Source organism: Anas acuta, chromosome 25 (assembly GCF_963932015.1).
Source record: "Anas acuta chromosome 25, bAnaAcu1.1, whole genome shotgun sequence".
In the NCBI taxonomy this organism is placed as follows: domain Eukaryota; kingdom Metazoa; phylum Chordata; class Aves; order Anseriformes; family Anatidae; genus Anas; species Anas acuta.
In genome coordinates, this window is record NC_089003.1 from 6,752,503 (window position 1) to 6,780,158 (window position 27,656).

The following is a 27,656-nucleotide window of genomic DNA, read 5'->3' on the forward strand; positions in this document are numbered from 1 at the left end:
TGGAATCAATAGGAACACAAAGCAGCCGTAATGCTTCATTCCTTTGCACACACCACAAGAGTCAGGGCATACAGAATCTCTGTCCTTCTGGAGGGAGCAATCTGATTTTTGTGGTCAACACAGTTGCCCACAAGATGCTTCATGGCAATGTGTGTGATATTAAAAAAGGTAAGTCCAGAAAATGGGCAACAATCCAAACAGGAGGTTAATACCATGCAAGTATTGCAGAGTGCTCAAGTGTGTGCATGATAGAAAAATGGAGAAAAGGCCACATGTCTGCAGTGAGTGCAATAACTGAAATCCCTGAAGATTTTTGATGGACTACTGTGCTTTTACTGACAGGTGATGGTAGAGATGTTGACTCGTCCTGGTTTCAGTTATGACAGAGTTAATTTTCCTCCTAGTAGCTGGTAGAATGCTATGTTTTGTCTTAGGATGAGAAGAGTGCTGATAACATGCTGATGTTTTAATTGCTGCAGAGCAGTGCTTACACCAAGCCAAGGACATTTCAGCTTCTCACTGTCCTGCCAACGGGCAGGCTGGGGGTGCAGCAAGAGCTGGGAGGGGACAGACCCAGAACAGCTGACCCAAACTGGCCAAAGGGGTATTCCATACAATCTGACATCATGTTAAACAATATATGGGGTGGCTAGCTGGGGGAAGGGCGGCCGGACTGCTTGGGGTTAGGCTGGGCATTGGTCAGTGGGTGGTGAGCAATTGCATTGTGCATCACTTGTTTGAACACATTATTAATAGTATCACAGAATCACACAATCACAGAATTTCTAGGTTGGAAGAGACCTCAAGATCATCGAGTCCAACCTCTGACCTAACACTAACCAGTCCTCCACTAAACCATATCGTTAAGATCAACATCTAAATGTCTTTTAAAGACCTCCAGGGATGGTGACTCCACCACTTCCCTGGGCAGCCCGTTCCAATATCTAACAACCCTCTCAGTAAACAAGTTCTTCCTAAGATCCAACATAAACCTCCCATGGTGCAACTTCAGCCCATTCCCCCTCATCCTGTCACCAGGCATGTGGGAGAATAGACCAACCCCCACCTCGCTACAGCCTCCTTTAAGGTACCTGTAGAGAGCAATAAGGTCGCCCCTGAGCCTCCTTTTCTCCAGGCTGAACAACCCCACCTCCCTCAGCCGCTCCTCGTAGGACTTGTTCTCCAGACCCCTCACCAGCTTCGTCGCCCTTCTCTGGACTCACTCAAGCACCTCAATATCCTTCTTGGAGTGAGGGGCCCAAAACTGAACACAATACTCGAAGTGTGGTCTCACCAGAGCCGAGTACAGGGGGACAATCACTTCCCGTGACCTGCTGGCCACACTGCTTCTTATACAAGCCAGGATGCTGTTGGCTTTCTTGGCCACCTGAGCACACTGCTGGCTCATATTCAGCCAACTATCCACCAATACTCCCAGGTCCTTCTCCGCCAGGCAGATTTCCAACTATTCCTCTCCCAGCCTATAGCTCTGCTTGGGGTTATTGCACCCCAGGTGCAGGACCCGGCAGTTGGCCTTGTTGAACTTCATGTAGTACTTACGTTGAACTTCATGTTGAACTTCAATAGTAGTACTATTATCATCATTATTGTTATTATTATTATTGTTATTATTATTTTCTTGTCTTCATAAACTGTCTTTATTTCAACTCACAGGCTTCACTTTCCAGTTTCTCTCCCCCATCCCAGAGAGTGAGGGGGGAGGGTGAGAAAACCGCTGTGTGGTGTTTAGCTGCTGGCCAGGTTAAACCACAACAGGCTTCAATAAGAATCTGTCAGGACTGTGATCAAATTTCTAGCAGCAGGAACTAAACCTGGGAGCTTATAAACTGAAATCAGAAATATGTATGTCTTCCCTAAGAATCTTGCTTTTAGCAATGCCCAAAGCAGACCTGTAGAGAGTGTTGTGTGGCTCAGTCACTCCTAAATGAAAATAATGCCTTGCAGTACTTCCCCTGTTCAACAGCATGATTTTGCTTTGCCCTAGGTGACCTCATTTCATTGTAGGGTAGGAATGTTTAGTTTCCTTTGGCATCTGTTGGGGAAGTTACCAACAGGTAGATGTTGCTTGGTTTTAAGAAGTCATTCTTTTTAAAAACAAAAATAAATAAAATTGGAAAAACACTTCAAGGAAGCTGGCATGCTAACTCATTTTCCTATGACTGCATCATCATACAAACAGAGTGGAAAGCATCCTTCCAAAGCATGATAATACAGTACGGTGTTAATCCAATGTTATTATCTTTAAAAGCCCCTTATGTCTCTCAAATTTCTGTTATAAACAATGGATAAGGTTGCAATGAATTCATTCTACACCAATCACACTTGTTCCAGGTTCAGCTGAATACAGAACAGCCAAGCAAACATGTAGGCTCAGGTTTTTATAATCTTGATAACTGTGCTTCAGAAGCTCTATATGCCCAGTCTGTTAAGAACGCTATACCACTAGCTACTTTACTGGCCCAAACATACTTACAAAAAACCTTATACTGACTTAATATTATTAGAACAAACCAGCATATTGGTTATTCCAGCCCTGACAAACAGATTGCTATCCCTGAGCTGCATTGTCTGAGACCTCTATTACTCCTCACCTCCCCTAGCTCTGCCACCTGTGCCTGCAGCATCTGCAGCCCCTTGGTTCCAGGTCCTCTTGTCTTCAAGATAACCAGCAATAAATACCCTGTTGCAAATGTTTAGGCACATTTACTTTCTACCATCATTTATCATATATCATATCTATCTTCTGGTAGTCATACAAATAGAATTTGACATGCCGTAACAACTGCATTACATTTAACTTGCATTATTTTATTTTGAAACACTACCTGCTTCAGAACTCAGATTGCTCTATGCCCCATTATAAACTAGACAGAAATATAATGGAAATTAATCATACTTAGGATGAATCTCAGCAGATTCTAAGACTACCAATGGAGCTCTTATGGAGAAATAATATTCTTTTGACAATAAAGGGCAGCTGGATTCATAACATGAATAATAACTGCATCAATTCTCATCATGGATGGGGACAGTGATTTCTGGTATTTTTGATACTGGTATCTTGCCTCTTAAAAAAGACATTTTCCATTTGATGGGAGTTATGTATATTTTTACATGTGTCTGGCACTTAGGAACACAGTGATTCTCCTACCTGTTTCACGTTTAACCTCCCCTTTGAGAAGAAAACTATGTGTTTGTAATCCACTGATTGATTTATTTTTAGGTACCATGTTAACCAATAATCCTCGCTGTGGCTGCAGTCACACTCCTGAAATGTTGATTCATGGAGGCTGTGCAAATCCCCAAAGAACTCTTCTCTCTACTCAATTACATTACAGAGATGCACAGTGATGGACGTGGAATGCCCCCACAGGGCTCACAGCCCAGACACCAGAAGAGGAAAGTTCCCAACTCCTTGCTGTTTTGCAGGACAAGCACAGAATTCCCTCTTCCCTCTGCTCTGTTCATCAGAGTCACCAGCCAGACACAGCAGAACTGGTGCTATGGGAGTGCTTCACACTGTCACCGTGTACTGTCCTGCCATTATCTAGAAAGTCTGAATGAAACCTAAGGGGCAAGAAGACAAAAGGGAGCATCTGTTACTAACTGCTAGCACACCCCTTCAACAACACAGCTTTTGCCCTTCCTGAGTCTCTGCAGAGCTTTCAACACAGCCGGTTCCTCCTTCCCTCTCGTAATCTTTTGCACATCAGTAAGACCTTAGGTAAGGATGACAGAAAGGAACAAAGCCAAGAAGAGGCCCACAACAAGTCTGCTGGTCATCTGCTCACAGCCAGCCCACCATGATCCTGGGCACCAGAGCACAGCTGGCCTGACCTGGCTCCATCACCAGCAGTGACTTTGGTCTTGGTCTTGTCAAGCAAATGTATGTTTGTTTTTCTTTTCCAAGATAAAAACCTGGCAGGAAATGATGACAAAGGTAATAAACCTACATTTCTATAGAGGTTGTTGAATGGTGATGACACAACTCACTATTAGTACCAGTACAAACCCAGTATGATGCACAAGCCAACTGATTTAAAATCCAATCGCTGAACTGTGAAGCCTACGGGTTTCTCATGAAGCCAAAATCTTGAACATTTCTAATCCCCCCCCCCCCCTCACATCCCATACCCCCTCATGCACTTGTTTGTCAAACATAAGTCAATAGTTCTATCAGTGACTCAGAGGTAAGTCTCAAATAATTGCTCATTTGGCAAAAAATGCAGCAGTCTATGAAGTGGTGAATATTGATGATGCCAACTTTCCAATACAGGGCAAACTGGAATGCTTCACCAAGCATGAAGACTAATTCAACTTCATTTTAGAGAAGAAAGAAAGGTCACATATCAAAAGATAAAGGCAGCAAAAATACACCCAATGCTTGCTGAGGTCATCAAAAACTGTTCCTATTATGGAATTGGGATTTACAATCCACTACTGAATTCTCAAGAAATGAAAAAGTAATCAGGGTCATGAATCCCTTAAGCTTTGGTTCTTTGTGCAAATTCTGGACATACAAGCTGGAAACTTAGTGGCATAAGGAATAATTCCCAGCTTTTCTTGTTGGCTTGTTACTCTATCCTATCTACAGCAGAAAATTCAGTAAGAAAATACCACCAGGAAGTGAGAAAGCTTGACAAAACCAAATCAAAACAGCTACAATCTGAGAAAAAACATTGCCTTCCTGTAGAAAGAACAGTGGTATTTTAACATTTTAGAATGTGAGATCTCCTGGCATGGTGAGAAGCTTGAAATGAGAATTTCTGTTCAGGGATATTGTATCAGCTTATTGTGTGTATTGTATCAGCTTTAGTGTCTCTTCCTTTTCCCTTGCCAAACACAGCCGCAGAACCACTTACACTTTGTAATATTCATCATGATGGTTTCTGGTGACTAAATTGCATCATGGACATCTCATGACCACAGTGTAGTGCGGAAGATTGTTTTGGGCAGCAGTGTTTTACACAAAACATGATTTTTTTTAAAAAAAAAGAGGACACAAATGACAAAACCCCAAATTCTCTCATGCACTTCTGAGACAATTTACATTCAGATTGATATTGAAATCAACACGATACAATATCAAATCTGGTTTAGTTTTTCAGTGCACAGGGTTCCATTAACCCCCCTGCCAAAGTGGGTGGAGGGTTAAGACAGAGGATGGAGGGAGGGGGAAAATGGGCAGTTCCAGTGATTTCCCCTTGACCTTCTTCCTTTTGCTTACAGCTGATCTAGGAATTAAATTCCTGAAATCCAGGTACTTGAAGTATATCCCCATGAGCTTGGTATGTTCCTTCAAATTTCCTTCTCAAATATGAACCTCTCTGTCAGTGAAAAGAACACCCAGTGTACATGACTGCCAGCAGGCATCACCTTTAAAAAAAAAAAAGCTATAAAAATGGCATTGGTTTCAAGAGCTGGCATCATCCTTTCTTTCCTCTAAAGGAAATGTCTGCTTGCTGCATTACCAGGCTGTATTCTTGCAAGAGAATAATTACTTCAATATTCCTTAGTAAGACATGCACGCTGTCACTGTAAATTTGACAAAGATTAATATTAAACTGGATTTAAGATGCTGTTTTTACATAATGTGCTTGTAATTACCTGGCTAATAGCAATGACTGTGATAGAGCAGTATTTCTAGTTGCTCCGGGAAAAAAAATCAAATCCCAATTTGACATTCATTGAGAGCCCATCAAGGAAATTCAGCTGGGTTCACTGGAAGGATTTCCTTTCTACTGCCAGCGAATGCATGGACAGTCCTTGCCCTCAGCTACTGACCTACAATACCAGCGTGCATGAGCCTGAATAACATCCATGAAACCTTCTGGTGCTACAGAGCAGGTGACTGCTGCCCACAGGGCCATACTGGGTCTTCCCTACAGCAGGGACAACAATGTGCTGCCATGAGTAGTGACCCAGGGTGAGCAGAAAGGGGCAGCAGTATCTATGAGAAAGCTGTCTCAGTGGACTTCTGTATCTTGCCAAAAAGGAAACAAAGACAAATTCAGAAATAAGAGCAATGCTTTGAGGAAAAGGGTCTTCATCTGGCTTGGAACAATTAACGTTATTTCTGAGCAGAAGAGTGCCACAAGGATGCTGAGAGAGTTGGGGATGTCAGAGAATGTAGTGACAGGACAAGGGGGAACATCTTTACAATGAAAGAGGGTAGGTTTAGATTAGATTTAGATTATGAAGAAATTATTTATTATAAGGGTGATGAGGCCCTGGCCCAGAGGAACTGTAGCTGGGGGCAGCCTGGGCTGCTGGGGGAGGTCCCTGCCCATGGAAGGGGGTGGAACCAGACAAGATTTAAGGTCCCTTCCAACTCAAACCATTCTGTGGTTCTATGACAACTATTTAAGAAATCAGGCTCAGATTGTTTCTCAGGTTTCTAGAAATCACTGGCAGCTTTTTACAGTTATAGCTTGCATTAATATATATATAGATACACAAAACAAATTTCATCTTCATTGAAGCCCAGCATAAACTCCTGCAAAATTAGCTTGCAATATTGTCACTGCCGCTGTTTACCTCTTTATCATGTCACTTGTAACTTTCTACAAATTATCCCTTCACATAAAAGAAGAAAAGAGAATTACTGTCATCAGGAGAGCACACAAACAGAAAGGTTGGTTGCAATTCAAATAAGAGTTCTAAGATTTGAATCTCATTAATGCTCCCTTCTAGAAAACTTCAAAAAAGTTTATTACTTTCTTGGTATGGTCATAGCAAAGCCAGTTGGGGTAGCAGCTGAGATGCTAACTTGCTGGTGTGACCTACCTTGTGCTGACTACACGGTTCGTACCAATCATCTGGTGAGCAGATCCTCTCTGGTTTTTCACTCTCAAGCTCCAGCAACACAACCTTGAGCTCAGCATGGGAAATCTGTCCAGCTGTTTTCACCACATAGCATGTGCACACCTTGCAGGCATGTCCAGGGAGGAGAGACTGCATTTAAACCCTTCACAATAACCATAGTAAAGCCCAAATCTTAGGTCCTTCAGCTTTTTCCATGGTTACAGTGGGCTTCTGGAATGAGAGGCATCCTGTGCCTTCCCCTGTACATCTACTCAGCAATGCCAAATCATTACAGAACGGGCTGCAGCCATGGGAGTGCAGTCTGAAACTCTGTCCAGTTGTATCCTTGAGCTTCATTTGGTGGGGGAAAAAAAGGTGTTAAGGATTTAACATAACTCAATACCAATATTCCACAGCAAAAAGCTGCAGCAAACACACGTGCGCTCAGACATCTGCTTCTGCCTTAACTATTCTCACGCCAATCTCACAGACATTTCTAGCCCCAATTATACCCAAGTAATTATGTTAACTAAGGACTGCTGCTGAATACAGTGGTTCTGCCTTACACTTGTGCTCCTACCACATCCCCAAAGATTTTATACCTTACTTAGTTTACTCCAAGCTATAGAAAGTGGGTGGAGTTTTACCTGTATACAGGGGAATTGACAGGGACATCAAATGTGAAGTTGGATGGCCAGATTTACAAACCATACTTTTCTCTGTCCCACAGCCAGCAGCATCCTGCTACTGATAGTCAGCCCTGATGCATATGCTGAGAGCACTTTCAATATCCTTGGTCCAGAAAACATAGGTGAGCCACGGGGCCAAGTGCACTTCTACGTCAGGCCACTGTTTTACTGGGAAATTAATGATCATCAAGCTGCAGTGTTATGCAGTCAAGGACAGAACTTCCTCTCCCATATCTAGTCATACAAAGAAGGATGCAAGGCCAGTGGCCTTGCATGGTATCAGAATACCCTATATCAGAAGTATCAGAAGGGCTTTCCTTAAAGCGTTATGCTTTGAATAATCAGCTGGTTTCAGCAGACAAAAGAATCTATTGCTTTCCATTAGTGCATTTACCACCCACCATTTTAGGAAGCCATACAGTCTTCAATAAGCGAAATCAGCTTTCTCAGAACTATCAGGTATTGGCTACAGCAGAGGATGGATATTAGATTTGCTGAGCCAGGTCACCAGAAAAACAATTGGATTCTGCATTCTTGCACAAAACTGAAATGTAAGTGCACAGCCATAAATACTGCACTTCTTTCTTCCAGAAATGACATATGATATTCATAATGGCTCAAATATTCAAACAAATCTCAATTGTGTTGTTATGGTTTGCACAGTAATTAGCCACCAGGGAAAGTGCTTTCAATTAATGAATGTAAACATGCCACCATCTAGTTATGCCATTATATGTTCTGCTCAATTTCAAGACTAAGAGACGGAAGTTATAGCATCGGGCCAAAACTCACGACACAAACGAAAAGCATGGCTGGGACTTGAAATCAACACTTTTCTCCTCTGCATGCCACTGCCTAACACTCTCTCATGTCTCCTGCTACCATGGCGAGGAAGGACATGATGCAGTTCATGACTTTGTTGACCTGTGCCAAGCCACTGACCTCCTGACTGCTAAGACAAAATTCTCTGCTGGACAACCTTTCTTTTGACTAGATCTTAGCAAGCATACAGCACAAAGGAAACCTGCAAGTTTATACTTGGGGCATGCAAGGGGAGTATTAGGGCCATGAAGCACAGGAAGACTTCACTGCTTTATGTTCTTGCTCTATTTATCCTCACTAGTTGGCAAAGAAAACTACTAAGCATGGGTCTCTTTCAGCCAATGCCATCTTAGAATACATGGTGTCATTCTTCTTAGAAGCAACCAAACCCCCAGTGAACATACAGCAGGTGTAGGCTGCTTCTGAAACACAACCCAAGGCTGGCAGAAATTGAATCTGACCTTAGAAATTGAATACTGACTCCAGAAGGCCGTGGAAGCAGGAGCCCCTCTGGTGCCTGAGAGCCAGCTAAGATGGGTCATGTTCCTAGCAAGGTGCACTGTTTTGCCCCTCACCTGAATTTTGCTGGTTCACTGCTTTTGTACACTGCTTTTCCAGCACATAACACAGGCAGCTCAGAACAGGGTGGGGGCTGGCAGAGGGACTGTGAGCACAGAGTTCGTAGGGCATGAGGGCAATAGATACATGTCTGTAATTGCTCTTATCTGGGAGAGAGGAGGAAAGGTTTGCTCCTTAAGCAGTAGTCCAGGGCCACTGCAGGATGCCAGTTAATTTTGGTTTATTGCAAGTTATGCCTTTTTAAAAAGCTTAATTTAGGAGCCAAAAAAGGTTGGGGGTGAGGAGAGGGGGTGACCAGTGCAATAGCCATCCTTGTACTTGCTTCACTCCCAAGACAGGTCTGTGTCTTATGCTCAGGATGCCTGGGACTGCAGGCTGCAAAGGCCAAATCTGTGACATTTTCCCCAGGCAATTCCTTTCTGGTTCTACAACTGAGGTAAAAAGGCAGACTTGACAGCTTCCTGGAGCTACAGGAAAGTACAAGACGTACACATTGCTGAATATCTTGGAGAAAGGTACATTAGAATCCCAACTGGGACAATTTACACACAGCGATAACAGCCTGAAATCTCTGAATAAATTGCTGATTTTGAAATAGTGAATGACACGTTAGCAATAATGCACACTGAACAACGTGTGAGAATAAAAGAATAGATTTCATAGCTCTTTCTATCCTCTCGTCATGTATATTTGTGTGAGAATTCTTGCTGCCGGAGAGCCAGTGTGCCTAAAAGCTTCTTGAAGACTCTTTGACAAGCAGTTCCAGTTTATAGATGGAAAGTTTTGATGGCTTTTTTCCTTTACCCAAAAAATATGTAAGTTACATTTTCTACATTTTTAAGCTTTATTTTCTACTCATCTTTGATTTCTCCCCTCTAGCAAAATTAGTTGTCTAGAAAGAGTAAAAAGATGAGGCCTAATAAACAACAGATGTTCAGATCCAGTAAAAAATTTTTCAGTAACAGTTTTATTGTTTTGTTTCATTTTTGGGGGAAAAAAAAAAAGGGGGGGGACCTGAGGAACCAGAAGTTGACTACACAAACAACAAAAACAACAAAATAACACACACACACACTATATACCTCAACACTATACACCTCACTGAGAAAAGTCTCCATTCAGAATTAAAAGGGTTCATATTCTGCACAGTGATCTTTTTTGAAAATAACTCATTTCTTGTGGAATGCCCTCACTTTTCGTCAAAATATTTAGATACTACCTTAACAAAGTTTCTGTGGAAACCTGTCAGCTCCTCAGTACTCCTGGTTATTATCAGCCCAGTGCTGGCGGTGGCAACTGGCACTCAGGACAGCCGGTCCCTTCTCTCCCTCACCTCCCTGCTGCTGGTTTCCCCAATCACTGCAGCTCCCTCTGTCACCCTACTGCCTGGAGGGCCACGCTCCATGACAGCACACTGCTGCCCTGCGGCCAGTGTTTGTCACCTGAGCTGTTGTTGCAGACAACAATTTTAAAGCAAGGTGATTCATTTGGCCAAGCTCACCTGCAGCAAAGCTTTCCTCCTAAATCTTCATGTTGCAGCCTCCAGCCCAAAGCAGCATTGCAACTGCATTTCATGTTCCATTAATACATCAATACCTTGCAATGAGAGTCTCATGCATGAAGTGCCCCAAACCTGCCCATCATCCACTCCCTCCTTCCCAGTTCCTAGTCTCCTGAAAGCCAAGGACATCTTGTGAAATAGGTGCATGCCTTTCTAGAGTGGGCTGCTGTGCAGGTGGAAACAAACCAAACTACAGCAGAAAGACTGGAAGCAGCAGGAGAAAATTACCACAGGTCTCTTCCATTCTCACCCTGGTTGAGCCGATGAATAACCAGAGTATTCTGTCTTCAGCTCAGAACAAACTTGGTAGAAGTATACTTTGTTAGATCAGCTGGAACAGATGCTGCTGCTATGGTCCATATCAGCCAGAAAATGTCAGGCAGCAGCAGTAGCAGAATCGTTACTTTCATTAAAATGATAGAAGCCTAAACAGGAAGATATTACTAGAGGAAATCCACTGGTATGCACTCCAAGCCCCCAGAGCTCTGTGTTAGAGCCCCAGTGGGTCAAAAATCTCTCTGTAACCACCAATTTTCAGCCCTAAAGGACTTGGTTTGTGGGCCAATGTTGCGAAGCACGGACGAAAGCACGACAGACACCAGCAGAGTCAGATCATGCTTCACCATTTTATTGCCCAAATAGCCCAACTTTTATAGTGAATTTTACAGGGGTGGACAGTGTTTCACACAAGATTATTGGTCAAAAGCATCCAGACAAACCATTAAGAAAATAACACCACCTGCAAAAAAAGAACACCCCCTTTTGATTAGAAGTTAGGAAAACAACCGCCTTTGTGCTTAACGGTCACGTAGGCCTAGTCCTTGAGGCCAGCTGCTGATAACAATATTTTCTGAGTTCCTTAATTGGGTGATGTGGGAGTCATTGCCGTGGGAGCTTCTCACAGTTACTCTGGCAGCTTGGTTTGCTCAGCTGCAGCAGGCCCTGAGATTTCTAAGGCCTACCCCTGGTTGCTTATGTCCACGTCCTGTATGCCAATTCCCAACAGGCCAACATAGCAAGTGTCTCAAAAGCAAGCTGCTGTGCTTGGACAGATCACTGCTGAAAATGGCAACGTCACAATTTGTGACCCAGTTATGGATTTCCTGGATGTTCTGGACAGACATGCCTTAAAAATATAAATTTACCTCCAGACCAAAGAAATGGCACTCCTCCCAAAAGAAAAATTCCCAAAGGCAACACTTTCTTTTTTCCCCAGTTTCTCTAACCTCAGCTTCTTCTGTTTTGTATTCAGTGAATAGCATTTATCTAGTTTAAAGATTTCTAACTAGAAAAAACTACTTTCAACTCTAATCTTTAGTAATCACCTGACCTTTAGATTTCATTTTCAATGATGAAAATCAGAATACAGGCTTTGTTTTCATCTGTTTTTCTCCCTTGACACGAAGCAAACAGCTGCAATTTCCTAATTTTTCTTTAAACAAAACTGAGTTGACAGCATGTTCATAGCTCTGCCATTTCCCAGTACTCTCAATATGCCAAGGCCAATTTAGGTTGAGGCATAAACCATCTATATGAAGCGTTTAAAGGACTGAATCTATCACTCTCTATGTAACATTGTAGGAGTGGATATTTAGAATTAGAGCTCAGTGACTTGTTCATATTTGAACTGAAATATTCAGTTCTGCTTCTCATGGAAGCTTTGTAACTTAAAATAACCTGATATTCTGAAAGAACTATCCCCAAAGTTTACTTCAAATATTGGGTAACAAAGACAAAATGTAGACAGCTAATGTGAAGATGATGCTCTCAAAGGAACTGCTTGACATAACAAAGATAAAGGGCAAGTAATAGAGACATCAGTTTAAAGATGAGCTCTGATTTTCATTCAGAAGTCAACCTCATCACACAGGAAGTTTCAAAAGTCTTCACTGACTGCTTTTGGCAAGTGTGACACTTTTTCTGATGCCCATCCTCACATACACAGACCTTGCTATGCAAAACAGACCGCTACCAAAACTGCAGGGCCATCTGCCATGCCAAGGCAGCCACAAAGTCCAGGTGAACCAGCGCTCATTCTTCAGCTGTGATTTACATCCTTTTTGTGTGGCAGGCCTTCATTGCTTCAAGGCACTCTCCTCTCAGCCACTATTCGTCAGCCCTGCCTGATCGTTCATTCATCTTGGAATCTAAGGTGTGTTCCCCAAAGTTTTCTTCAGTGGGTATACTTCACAAGAATCAACATTCAAAGCAGCAACCCTACTGTCTTCCTTTCAAAAGAAGCAAATGGCCCTGTTGGAGAAATCAAATACTCGACTCTAGTGAAGCACCTATTTTTTGTTTCGTTACAATGTCCATACTTGACAGATTGATTTCAGTGCAGTTCCCCAGACCTATTTTATCCCAGTAACAGACAATTGAAAACATTCTTGGTTTCTCACTCTTGCCTGCTCCCACTGACCTTTTCCTTGAATCAGTATTGCTACACAGAGGATTAGAAATTAGTTTCCTAGATTTGTGATCTGTTCGAAGTGCACAGTAGCAGATCTAGCTGTGTCACTAACATCTATCATCTGGAAAGTGGTATTATCAAAGGAGTTAAGTTTCCTAGTCATGTTCTGCTTTTGCTGAATATAAAGCAATGAATACAAAAAGACGGACTCTTTCCTGGCCCCTTTTCTGGCCTCTTTCAGCATAAATATGAACCTAAACACCTGGTATGAAGCACTACATCTCCACTGAAGTCCTTGTTTGAATTCCTAGAATCACAGAATCTCAGAATTTCTAGGTTGGAAGAGACCTCAAGATCATCGAGTCCAACCTCTGATCTAACACTAACCAGTCCTCCACTAAACCATATCGTTAAGATCAACATCTAAACGTCTTTTAAAGACCTCCAGGGATGGTGACTCCACCACTTCCCTGGGCAGCCCGTTCCAATATCTAACAACCCTCTCAGTAAAGAAGTTCTTCCTAAGATCCAACATAAACCTCCCATGGTGCAACTTCAGCCCATTCACCCTCATCCTGTCACCAGGCATGTGGGAGAATAGACCAACCCCCACCTCGCTACAGCCTCCTTTAATGTACCTGTAGAGAGCAATAAGGTCTCCCTGAGCCTCCTTTTCTCCAGGCTGAACAACCCCACCTCCCTCAGCCGCTCCTCATAGGACTTGTTCTCCAGACCCCTCACCAGCTTCGTTGCCCTTCTCTGGACTCGCTCAAGCACCTCAATGTCCTTCTTGGAGTGAGGGGCCCAAAACTGAACACAGTGCTCGAGGTGCGGCCTCACCAGAGCCGAGTACAGGGGGATGATCACTTCCCGTGACCTGCTGGCCACACTGCTTCTTATACAAGCCAGGATGCTGTTGGCCTTCTTGGCCACCTGAGCACACTGCTGGCTCATATTCAGCCAACTATCCACCAATACTCCCAGGTCCTTCTCTGCCTGGCAGCTTTCCAACCACTCATCTCCCAGCCTATAGCTCTGCTTGGGGTTATTGCACCCCAGGTGCAGGACCCGGCAGTTGGCCTTGTTGAACTTCATACGGTTGACCTCAGCCCATCGGTGCAGCCTATCCAGATCCTCCTGCAGAACCTTCCTACCCTCGAGCAGATCGACACACGCACCTAACTTGGTGTCATCTGCAAACTTACTGAGGGTGCACTCAATCCCCTCATCCAGATCATCGATAAAGATATTAAAAAGGACTGGTCCCAGTACTGAGCCCTGGGGAACACCACTAGTAACTGGCCTCCAACTGGATTTGACTCCATTCATCACAACTCTTTGGGCTCAGCTATCCAGCCAGTTTTTAACCCAATGAAGTGTACGCCAACACAAGCCACGAGCAGCCAGTTTCTTGAGGAGAATGCTGTGGGAAATAGTGTCAAAGGCCTTACTGAAGTCAAGGTAGACCACATCCACAGACTTTCCCTCATCCACCCAGCGCATCACTTTGTCATAGAAGGAGATCAGGTTCGTCAAACAGGACCTGCCTTTCATAAACACATGCTGATTGGGCCTGATCGCCTGGTTGCCCTGTAAGTGACACGTGATGACACTCAAGATAATCTGCTCCATGAGCTTCCCTGGCACTGAGGTCAAACTGACAGGCCTATAGTTCCTGAGGTCTACTCTCTGGCCCTTCTTGTAGATGGGCGTCATATTTGCTAACCGCCAGTCAACTGGAACCTCCCCCCATAGCCAGGACTGCTGATAAATGATGGAAAGTGGCTTGGCCAGCTCCTGCGCCAGTTCTCTCAGTATCCTCAGATGGATCCCTTCTGGCCCCATTGACTTGAGTACATCCAAGTGCCATAGCAGGTTGCCAACCATTTCCTCATGGACAGTGAGGGCCACATTATGTTACCCATCCCCTTCCACCAGTTCAGGGTACTGGGTATCCAGAGAGCAACTAGTTTTGCCGCTAAAGGATGAGGCAAAGAAGGCATTAAGCAGCTCCACCTTTTCCTCATCTTTTGTAACAAGGTTTCCCCCCACATCCAGTAAAGGATGGAGATTCTCCTTAGTCCTCCATTTTGTGTTGATGTATTTGTAAAAACACTTTTTTGTTGTTGTCTTTAATGGTAGTAGATTGAGCTCCAGATGAGCTTTGGCCTTTCTAATTTTGTCCCTGCACTGCCTTGCAACATCCTTATAGTCCTCCCTAGTGGCCTGCCCTCTTTTCCAAAGATTATAAACCCTCTTTTTTCTCCTAAGCTCAAGCCACAATTCTCTGTTCAGCCAGGCCGATCTTCTTCCAAGCCAGCCTGTCTTTGGGCACATGGGGACAGACCGCTCCTGCGCCATTAAGATTTCCTTCTTGAAGAGCATCCAACCTTCCCGGACTCCTCTGCCCTTCAGAACTGCCTCCCAAGGGACTCTGCCAACCAGTGTCCTGAACAGTTCAAAGTAGGCCCTCTGGAAGTCCAATACAGCGGTTTTCCTGGCTCCTTTGAGAATGGAGAACTCTACCATTTCATGGTCACTCTGCCCAAGACAGTTTCCAACCACCACATCTCTCACCAGTCCTTCTCTGTTTGTGAAGAGAAGGTCTAGTGGGGCACCTCCCCTGGTAGTCTCACTAACCAGCTGCATCAGGTAGCTATCTTCCATGCTCTCCAGAAACCTCCTAGACTGCTTTCTCAGGGTTGTGTTGTGCCTCCAGGATATATCTGGGAAGTTGAAGTCACCCACAAGAACAAGTGCTGACGATTTCACAACTTTTGTCAGCTGCCCGTAGAACTCATCAGTCTCCTCATCCTGATTCAGTGGTCTATATAACAGACCCCCACCAGGATGCTTGCCTTGTTGGCCTTCCCACTGATCCTAACCCATAGGGACTCAACCTTATCATTCCCAGCCTCAAGTTCCACGACATCAAAACTCTCTCTGATATAGAGAGCCACACCACCACCCCTTCCATGCTGCCTATCCCTTCTGAAGAGCTTATAGTCAGACATTGCAGCACTCCAGTCATGAGACTGGTCCCACCACGTTTCTGTGATGGCAACCAAGTCATAGCCTGCCTGCCACATGATGGCTTCCAGAGCCTCCTGTTTGTTACCCATGCTGCGTGCATTAGTGTAGATGCTCTTCAGTTGGGCCATTACCTTCTCTCCCAGCCTTGCCATTGTTACCCCTAGCACAGCTCTAACAAGTCTTGTTTCAGCGCCATCCCCCTTCTTACCTAGTTTAAAGCCATCTCAATGAGCCCCGCCATCTCCTGGCCTAGGATCTGGTTTCCCCTTAGAGATAGGGACCCATCTGCGGCCATCAGGCCAAGTGACAAGTAAAGTGCCCCATTGTAAAAAAAAAAAAATAATTTTCTGTGTTGGCACCAGCCTCTGAGGCACGTGTTTTCTGTGGGCTTTCTGTGAATGTGCTCTTTTCTTTCATTTATTACCTAGTAACCTATTCTGTCAGGTGCTGCCTTCATTTCATTTCTCTCAGAGCCAAGTAGATCTTTGGCACTCAAAACAATAATAAATATTTTCTGTTCATTTTGACATTTTCATAATACAAACAATTCAATTACCTGGCATCCACCAGCAGCACAAATACCGTGAAAAAAGTATAATTGACCTCAGGGGTTAACTTTCCACACCAAGGAGGGATGTGTCAACAACAATTTGTTTCAATGTTTCATAAAACACAGCTTAAGTTCCTTCCCATCAACAAGGTAAAAATAGCCCTTCAGGAAACACAATCTTCCTTAACAAGGCATCTGCTTTTGCTGAACATTTGCCTTTAGAGTAACTCTAAAACTAGCTGAGCAGTTAGAAACCCAAACAGTTTGATGTAAAAATAATTTGTGAAGAGCATGGCAAGTGCTTCCTGGAATATATTCTACATGGATATTAACCATGTATACATTTTCAAGTGATCTCACGATACCTTTTGGAAGTAAGAGTAACACATTTCACAAGTCTCAGCATGAGTTTTTATTTCTTTAGTTAGTTAGTTAGAACCAGTGTTTTTTAAAGCAGTTTATTCATTTTCAGGTGCTTCCCTTTGAGAAGAGAAGCAATGCATGACTTCAGTAACAGTACATGGACATCCATGTAGAAGGAATGGTCAGGTAGGTTGTATGGATACAAGAAACTGCATTTCAAAAGACATAGGGGAAATACAAGCTATATATCATTAATTTGAGGTCTTTGTTGGCCTAATAATACATTTCATTTATACTGTGCTGCTGAAACTACATCACACATCTTCCCACCGGGAAGACACTTGGGAGACACTTTCCTGGGTGATTCCTCCAGACTGCACACTTACTGCTTGGAAATGATCTGTGCCAGCAGATCCCATACAGGTTCAACATGGCTGTTCTGAATTTCATCTGACAGTGGTTCCAGGCTTTGCTGCTGCCTCTGTCCCCACATACATTTCAAAACATCATTCATTTTAACTACAACCCCCTGATGCCAATGACAGTCAGAGGAAAAGACTGATGACAGACTAGATGGAGACTAGAGTATGGGGTAAAACCAAACTCTGCTGTCCAAGAATAAGAAATAATTATAAAGCAAACTGCCAATTCCCTCAATCATGACCAAAGGTCCCTTTGAACCCATCCTGCTGTGTTTGCACGAGAGAATCACATGCCTAAAAATGCTACATATGCTGCATCTCTTTATACCTTTCAAATATAATCTCTCCCTCAGGCACCTAGCACACCTCAGAAACCTACTGAGGACATCACCACTGTTCTGGCAATATTTGCACCCTCAAAGAGAATATTTATTCCATCTTCCCTGGGCACATAAGATAGTTAATACCGTGTAAAAATGTTAAGGAAGCAATACAAAAATAAGGGCAGTAGGATATCTGCTATCATAATTCTTCACTTCTCTATGTAAAAATACCAATGTCTTCCTTCTGTGGGATTTCATTCAGGACTGTTCCATTTAATTTGGTGTTCCTGCAACCATCTTAATTTCTCTGCAAAGAACATATCCCTGGCAAAATTATGATCTCAAATAAGCGCACTGTAATGCTAATATCTACATCTGCCAGGCTCTTTATTTCCACGGCATGCATCTCTTTAAAGGCAGAAAGAAGCAGGGTCCCAGAGGACGAGATTTTCCACATGGTGTTTCTAATGATACTACTGGAGTCACTCAGCAGTGAGCCGAATTAGAACCATGGTTACAAATTGCTCCCGGGGATCAGAGAGAACACACATGATGCCAGGTAATGATTGCTTGCTACCCTTAGGGCAAGAGGTGATCTCACATATTTTATATATCCACAGTGATTCTCAGTCAGTGAAGGGAAACACACTCGTAGGTGCAGTTCAGCTTAGGCTGCAACAGGTCACCTGAGATGCAAACTAATGTACCTATTCCCTTCCATGGCAATTAAGAGATTCTAAGAGTGAGTGAAAGAAAATGCTCCCATGACAACTCCGACACCTAAACTTGGGTTATTTCTCTCCTACTCAAGTCTAGCAAAGGAGATAAAGACTTATTGTAAGTCTGCCAGTTCTCAGTCTTCCTGAACAGCAAGTCCAGAATGCTGCCAAAATGTCATTGCTTAGATTTGGTTTTCATCCCTAACCCTATCAGTTTGCTGGCCATTTGGGATTCCAGCTGTGCAGGAACCCACCCACTCTGCAATGAGGTAGGTCACCTATACTCCCCAGGGGACAGATGCTTAGGTCTTACAGCACAACAAGCAAAAGAAGACAGCAGAAGGGCACAGCTGGTACAAGGATGCTAAGCATTGTCACAGTTCTCTTAAGATGAGTCTATTCAGATTCTCTCCGTATTGTGGGGACCTGCCTTCCAAGCCCCCACTTGTTGGAAGAAGTGTCCAGGAAATTTTGCCCAGAACCTGGACTATTCCAATAGTGTTTCAGTGGGGAGAGAGAGCAATTGATTGTCTACTTATGGGTTTTTAAAGAATGGGCACATTTATTAGCATGAGGAGGACAGCCTGTTGGCAGCTTCCAACCAACAAAATCTGCTGTCATAGCAGAATATCAGGTCTGCCAAGCAAACATGCCACAAAATGTGCAGGGAGTGCACTGGAAGCTAACTGTGACATCTCTGGGTGTGAAATAATCCAGCACCAGGAAGACAAATCTGGAGGAGCATCTCTGGACCATCACAAGTCTCTGTGAAATTCCAGTGTTGGCTCCAGGACTAAGCCAGGCTCTGCCTCATCCCAAACTCTGTAGAAGTCTTAATGAGGCCAACAGGTCAAATTCCTATTCCAAAGCTGTTCAGATATGAGTCTAAGCTACTTACAGAAGCGTTATTTGCAGTCAGTGAAGAGAAACAGGGATTCCAGGGCAGGTAATAATCTTGTCACCACATCCAGATTGAAGACCAGGAAGATGTGGTATCTGACAGAGGAAGCCACCAGCACAGTGCTTACTTCCCAACCCCTCACAGCCACCTGTTTACATGCCTCTGCAGCAAACCCACAGGCCCATCCCCAGTTCCTCACCAGAAACTGCAAAAATGTTCTGATTTATAGGGCAATGTCTGAAAGAACTAAACCGATTTCCTATTAACAGCAGATATACGGTACTTTAGCTTTACATCATCTGAAAAAACAGTAGGAAATTCCCCTCTGTATAATGAGGATTACAGGCCAGTAAGTGACTCGTTCACTGTCAGACCAAAGGTATTGCACAGTGAGGAGCTGAGCCTAGCCTCTTGAACTGCATTCACTAACAGCTTGACCTCTTCCTCTCCCACTGCTGTGATCTGTTGCTTCCAAACTTCTGCATAAGTGAAACAAAAATCTGGCACTTTAATTAAGGCCAGCGTTTACCCAGGAAATTTCTTCTTTTAGCTCCACAGCTTTTGTGGATACACTGAATAAGAAGCACATGGAGTGCTGGAATTAAGAGGATGTAAAAATAATCCATACAGAACAGCACAGCAAGGAACACCTTGAGAATCCATCAGTCTGAAATCCGTCTGGATACCCTCTGCACAGACGGCAAAGAAAGATGAATTTGACAGAGCAATACTTAAAATTCAGTTTTCATCCAAAGAGCAAAGCACTTAACAAAATAATTTTGCTTAACATCCGTGTTGAGAGCTCAACACTGTTATCATCATCACAGGAGAAAGGCTGGATTATGACTGGCTGAAAGAAGCACAACGCATCCTTAACAGGCTATTCACTACTCCTCAGAAACCAGTAAGACAGAAAAATGGCAGCCCTCACAATTTTGATACAAAAGGATGGAGTTGCGTTGCTTTTTATGCAAATTTTGAACCCACCACAGTTCGTGTTCTATCCCCGAGAAATAATACACTTTACCTAGGCAGAAAAGTGACAGTCTGTGCTATTGCTGCATTTTTTCTGGGTTACTTATCAAATACAATATCCTAGGAACAAGAGACCTTTTAAAAGAATTGTTTTCTGTTTGTTTTTAGCTACACCAATAATTGATCCCAACTGGCTACCACAGGCTCCAAGAAACTCAGTTGTTCTCCTGACCTTCCTCACAGTCTGCCTTTCTCTTCTCTCCTCCCCTGACAGATGACTGTGGGAATTTGTGCAGTTAGACAGAAATCCCCCATCCATTCATTGTCGGCATTAATGTAACACCAAGAAGCTGGAACAGTAGGATTCTGATCCGGTGAAGTACAAGATTTATCGCCCCTATGAAGACATACAGACTCTGCCTTTGGTCAGTCAATAAATTGTTAGTAGTCAAAACACCCCTTACAACCTGCCAATCTCCCACTTATCTTCCTATATCCAGTCCCAGAAGAACTGAGCTACTCTTTTTTTTTTTTTTTTTTTTTTTTTTTTTTCCTGGATCACAGAAAGAATAGAATATCCTTCCACATACCACATAAAATAATCATTGCAGAGGTGGGAAGAGCACCCAATTTGTGCAAACCCTGAAATACATAACCATTTATTTGAGTAAGTATTCCTACTTAATGTTTACTGTCATGCTGTATGCATCCAGGCAAAGAGTATTTTTGATATGTTCTGCAAAGCATTCAGTATACTAAACAGTGCATTAAAGGACCATTAATATTCCAAAACAGCATGCTGGAAGTTGAGAAGTGCCAGCAGTAAGGTCATTGCAGCTGCCCTTTCCTCTCCAGCTACCTAATGATACGATTTCTCTCTGTCTCATTCTCAGAAATGACTGAAACTGTTCAAAATAGCTCAGATGGAAACAGACACATACACAATTTTAACCCCAAAGTGCTTGGCAGAATAACTGGAACTCTAAGAAGTGTAAATCAAGTGTCACTGTGTAGTGCAAGTTGTATTGCTAGTTTCCACAGATTCCATCTACAGCAAGTAATTAATACAGGGGTCACTGACTCTCCATTGGGTAAATAAATAAATAAATAAAGCTCAGAGCATTTAAACAATTTTCCTGTTGTGACACACATAGCAAAGGGAAAGCACAGTAATCCTGAGTCACAATCCTACACAAACACACTGAGTCCATCTTCATTTTGTGGAAATCTTAGAAAGGCAAGTTCCTGAAATGGGAAAGGGATTTCTATGGAGCAATCAGAAAAAGAAAGGGAAAGAAATACCAGATATTAGAAAAGTTCCCCAACAATAGGCTCCTTTTCCTAAAAAGCATGATCCAAGAGCATGCTGAGCATCTCCCTAGAACAAGGAACTGTTAACTAGAAGAATAAACTGAGCATCTGGGTGGGGAGGTCACCATCACCTCCAGGTCTGGATCTATTTTCTCCTGCTTTCTATGAGGGATGTGTGCAGCCATCGTGAGAAGGAAAGAAAAATCTGTCCTCAGGGTCACTGCCATATGCAGTCCTGAAATTGCAGATGTGAAAGCACACAAAGTTAAGAGGGTACTTCACATCAAGCCAAACGTTCAAGGTCACAGTGTTCTTCCTCTCTGCTTCTTGAAACCAATAGTGCCCCAATGTACTTTCTGCTTCCCACTGCATGTAGGATGTGAAAATCTGCATTCTCCACATCACTGCCAAAGAAGCCAACAGCATATATGTACAAGCGATAACAAGCAGAGTCTCAGGGATGTTTGGAGATGTTTATGATAAACACCACAAAGTCCCATTCTGGTCTGAGAGAAGACAGCAGCTCATCTTTGAGCTGTGATTTCAGGCAGTTGCAAAAGATTCATAAAGAATTATTCAGCAGACATGTAATCCCCCATGATAAGAAATACCAACTATTTGGAACAGGATTTCTCTGTGTAAATTGAAATCAGCTCTGTGTAAAGCTGAATTAAACCTTTGTCACAAAACTGCAGACCTGTCAGTTATATTTTTTCCAGGTTAAGCTGGCAAAATCTATTGAGAACACAGTCTTCAAACAGAACTTTTTACTGCAATAGTTGCTTTTAGAATAACAGCAATAAGATGATCCATTCTTCAAACTCATTAAACCAGATTGCTTTACAGCACAAAATCATGAACTGCACCATGTTCTACTTAGAGAACTATTTCATGAGCGATACTGATTTTCTACAGTAAAGCTGCTTTATTTCCATAATTATCCCTCTTGAGAGATTTTGTTAATTGTTCCTCCCTCTTCCCCTAGCTTTAATTCCAGTTTTCCCTCTCCATCCTAAGGGAATAGAACCAAACGGTTTTCATCTGGAATTTGGAAAGCTGGTCAGCTTTCATTATGGTCTCAGTCACTTTTAATCAGCTGCCCTAAAGAACAACTGGAAATAATTAACTGAGCTTCTCCTGGGCTTTCAGGTTCAATAGAAAGACAATCAACTGAAGATAGACAAAAGGACAACACTCTTATGAAAGTCTGGGAACTTCCCAAGAACTCATGGATGTAAGATCAAGCACAGGGATGTCTGTCAGTGCCAGTTAAGAACCTAGGCAAAAAGTCCTGCAAGATTAGTATGTAATTTACAAGTGCATTTTATGCTGCCCATTTCTCTGGCTTTGTCCTGGATATTATTTCTCCAACATTGTGGATAATGTCAGTCAAGTGCTCTTGCATAAATACAGACATGACCTAATTTTCAAATCTCCCCAGTACATAGAGCAATCATCTACCTACTGCAGGAAACAGATAGTCATGAGCCAAAGTGTTTGAAATAGTGTGACATAGATGGTGGCTGTTCTGCATGGAGCAGTATGCAGGAGAGCTAGCAGAGAAGTCCAGAAGCAGAACAATCACCATTTCTAATAGTAGCAGGGAAAAATATAGCATTGCAGTACTTAGCTTAAAAGCTTTGAGAATTTCAGCTTCACCAGATGGGACTGAGCTGATCTAACAGCTCCCAATGACAGCATCTGCTTCCCTTTGCTCATAGATCTCGCCTCTTTCCCTCACCTCAAGCCAGCTCCAAGCCTAGTAGAGTCCTTCCCTGAGCAGATTCACCCCACCAACAAGAAGCTGCTTTTCAGGCAGGTGAATTGACTCATCAGACAATTAATGAGCTCAGCCAGAACTAGCACAAACAAAGGATGAGCATAAGAGAACTTCCATTCAGCAGTAATGAATCATGAGTTCAGTCCAGGTGATCATGAAAGATGTTCCTCCTGCTGCAGAGACCAGATGGTGATGAGGTGAAGAATGCACAGAGAGACAGATCACCTGTGGAAGCCTACTTTGAAGCTGCTGCTCGACATTATCAAAAACAATATAACCATTCAAAGTTATTTTTATGTTTATGGAAATAGGACTAAATCATCACCTCTAGCAGATATCTCTGTGTTGCAGATAATTGGTTCCAGTAAGCCTTTTTCTATTTGGAAGTAGGATCTTTGTAGCTAGTCTGTGCAAAAGGCAGAGGCCAGCAGGACTGCTGTTACTCAAGGGAAACAATGGTGCTTGTAGCTAAAGTGCAGTGCTGTTTTTTTGCCTTTTTAGAGAACCAGTTTTGGGGAGGTGAGGAAATACTCATAGAAAAATGAAGCAGCCTTATTACATATTTGTATCATGTCCTTATCTGAATGGAGCTGTACTCTAATATCAAGCTCCTGTAAAATGGACTTCACAAATGGGTAAGTGTGGTCAAGGTAGGTGATATCGCTCAGAAGAGTTAGATCAGGACACAAAGCTCTTCAGATCACCCACATACTATACAGCCGTTGCTCAGCAGTTTAAGTTTCCTCATAGAATTCCTTCCCAGCAGAAATAAGTGCTGAAAAAAATCCCTATTCCCTCTTAATTTCTGTCTGCTTCACCATAAAATCACTTTTTACAACAAAGAACGATTACTCAGAAGCTCTTGGCTGCTGCAGTACAGGAACAAGAGGGGCCCAGAGGAAAACAAGACACTGAGGGCATCTGTGTCACGTTGCCAGCCAGCACTGGCTCCCTAGGGCAGAGCACTGCGAGGACTGTCTGTTGCCCTCACTCTAAGCAGGTTGCACATACATACAGGAAAAGCCATCTCAATAGACTGAGGGCCTGGATTACCAACAATTAAACTGCAGATCAAAGGGAATATAAACGGGGATGTTGCTTTGCTTATTAGTATCAGCTCTGTCCTTCATTACCTAAGGCCTTTCCAACAATGTTGACTTTAATTACTTTAATGAGAGAGAAAATGATCTGAAGAGTGTCAGCTCAATGGGGCAAGGTCCTGATAAAAATGTTAGGTCTAGGATCATTAGTTTAGCAGTTAATAGTACATTATTTTATGTTATTGAAGCTAAATGTAAACAACTCCTGAAGCCTAGCTGCTCTCAGGATTGAAGCTGGGGAAACAAATGAGAAGGAGTTTTGAAATAAAGTTTTATTGGTTCTGTCACCCACTTTCAACAGATTGCTCTTTGTTGATCCATTACCAAAATAAAACAAAATAAAATAAAATATTGTAGAGAGTAAAACAAAGCAAATTTAATACACTGTGGGCTTGTCTTCAACAAAACACTCATGACAATTATTTAAAACAAACTTTTTGAAGTGAGGGAGTTTATCCAAAGCAGATTAAGATAAAGCAAATCAAGTACACTTCAACTCTTAAGGGAAGCCCTAGCTGCTAAGCAAGAGACCATACACCCACTAGCAGTGCTAGCAGGCCTTGGTGACTTCTCTCAAGCCACAGAAAAGCAAGATGGAGTAATTTAGCTTCATTTGTAATGAAAAGGGATTAAATTGTATTGCATGACCTGGTGGCTGCTGCAGGTGAAAACCATTCACAGCTACCACAATTCAGCTGACACACAATTAATTTTGAACTGGGTATTGTGATTATGATTTTGAGCCATGAGTATTTGATACAAGGATACAATATGGTTAAATAAATCCCATTTAAATTTGTACTAGATGGGGTAATGCCTGCAACTGTATATGTAGCTCCTCATTGTGTTCCTAGTGTGGAGGATTAGAGTTGATGGTTGCTTTGGCTTGGAATTAGAAAGGAAACTGCATGAAATTAAATAGAATTAAGGATTTTACTTCCCAAAGAAAAATCCTTTCCTGAACTTTCCTCTGATACTGTATTCTTACGTATAAGCTAGGCACAGTAGGCTTCAAAGATAACTGAAACTATCCTTGGAGATTCCAACAGATTGCTATTTCAGGCTTCATTTTTTCTCTGTCTTAGAAGCAAAATTTTTTTTTTTGAACAAGTCCTTTGAACAACTTTACTAGTTTGTGTCTTGTGGAAGCAAGCTGAATCTTTTTAACAGCCTCAGAATCCTCATCTATTGTGAAAGCCTCCTTAGAGAGCAACCCCCAAACACTTTAGTAATGTCTGAGAAACACAGCCAAGTGGGTCATTATGGAGAATAAAGATTCTTCTGCAGGTAAATGAATGTGGACATAGGCCAGGGCTATTGTGCTCTTTCTCAGTATAAGGGAGATCAGTCTTTGAAGGATGGATGTGACAAGCTAACCTCTGAGCCTTGTATTCCATACTTTTCTTTCAACAGGGATTGTAATTACCCTTTAGCATACAGTGGAAATTCAAGGGAGAAGTATGGACCTGCTGACTGCAGAGGAAACTCTCAGTTCTTGCTTTGAAAATAGCTGATAATTATTTCTATCGCTGTTCCTGTCTCTGGGGCAGGCTCACAAGGAAAACAACAGCACTTGAGGCTGAGCTGCCTCATCCATGTCTGGGAGAAAGGGGTTCCATAAACAACTGGCTGCTCCCTAGGATTGTCCAGGTTTCTCTGCTTCTTCCAGACAGCACCTTTTCTACAGTTTTACCTGCTTTTATATTCACTGAAAGGAATGGCAGTATTTAATTTCATTTAACAGGCCAGAAAAGGAGGTGTGGAAGGTCTGACAGAAAGCACAGGAAGCTGAACACCTGAGAGCTAACGAGAACAGTTACCTGCAGTGTATGGCTGTGTTACCCCTGAAAGGCAACTGAAACAAGTTATATCGGTTGTCCCTGTGGCTGCTGTGCAGAAATTTATCTTGTCCTCATGCAGGCCCCAGCAGAGACTAAGGAAGCTGCTGCAGCCAAGCTCTGGAGCTTAGCAACAGACTAATTCTACCAGCTCCAGACTGCATAAGGCTTGCACTCCTGCTGCTGCTGCAGAGCTGCCTGTGCCTTGCTCCCACATGGTGCTGTGGATGCTCTGTGTCGTAATGACAGCATTCCAGAAAAAGGTACTTCAAAAGCCTACTGTCTCTCTGAAATTACGCTCTTAAGATTATTTTTGTTTTTGCCATTTCTATCCACCTAAAAATCCAAGAGCCTGAGTTACCACCAGGAAAGTTATACCAGGTTCACAGGGAGCTATAAAAACCTCTTCAAATGGCACATTGCAGCTTTGCTGATTGGAACAATGGTGTGATTTTACAGCTGGATAGCTCAAGACCTTCCAGAAGGCAAGGAAGCAAGTGTCCATGCACCTCATTAGGAAGTCAGCAACTGTATCATTCCAATGAGCTTAAATACCAATTAGTATCTCCATTTGCCAGTGAGATATGAGCCCTCTGTATCTTTGCGCTGTCTCTGCTGGACCTCAAGATGGATTCAGGACAACAGAGGACTGCTAGGCAGAAATGAGGGAAGGGGACTCTTCTGCAGATTGATCCCTGAAATCAAAGTGATGGTTGGAAGTTTCTGAGTGCTTTTGGCATGTAAACAGCAAAGGAGACAGAGGAGATGGATGAGCAGGCAGAGTGCTGGTGACAAGGTCAAAGTATACTATAAACATCTTGTCCAGAGTGCTGGTGCTTCTATCGCCCAATACCTTTGGCCATCATCAATCCTTGAGCATCCTCTTACTGTTCTAAAAGGAAAAGCCAAAGCTGAATGCTGGCTTTTACAGTCTTGAGAGGTTTACACTGCAGCTCTGAAACTCTAGACTCTGTCATAGCCTCTGTGTGTGGGTTATTTTGGCAGTACCTGTTGCCTTCTCCATGAAGCATAAATGCTACTGTGACAAAACACAGTTCACCTCTCAGAGTATTGTACTAAATCCACTCTATTAGTATTGAAGCTCCATTTTAAAGGCGTAATACAAGACAGAAGACAATCTGTCTTGTCAGAGACAATATCCTCTGCAGGATATAGAGAGGATTCCAGATGCCCAAAAGGTGCTTTGTAGTGGGTACACCATTGCCCCTTTCCTCTTTGATAAGGGATAGAGCCTGGCCCTTTTCAAGGTGTCCAGAGATCTGAAATGTTTTATGTCAAAGAAGTGCTGAGCAGTCTTAGTTTGTCTGGGCTTCTGGTCATGTTCTCTGGGTGTTGCAGACAGCCCTAGATGTTCCCCTCTCAGGCTCTATCCTTCAACTATCAGAAACCAAGTTTCCATTTTGCAGGAAATATAAGCCCTTTAAACCCTACTTC

The 27,656-nt window shown here is 42.9% G+C and overlaps 1 protein-coding gene and 1 long non-coding RNA gene across 2 annotated transcripts in view; one reads left to right on the plus strand and one right to left on the minus strand.

Moving 5' to 3' along the window:
• The window catches only part of ASIC2 (acid sensing ion channel subunit 2), a 528,892-nt gene that overhangs the window by 346,689 nt on the left and 154,547 nt on the right, over positions 1-27,656 (minus strand). The window lies entirely within an intron of this gene.
• LOC137844579 (uncharacterized) lies at positions 25,100-27,269 on the plus strand. Its single transcript, XR_011089943.1, has 2 exons — positions 25,100-25,650; positions 25,777-27,269. It is a non-coding gene; the product is annotated as an uncharacterized lncRNA (long non-coding RNA).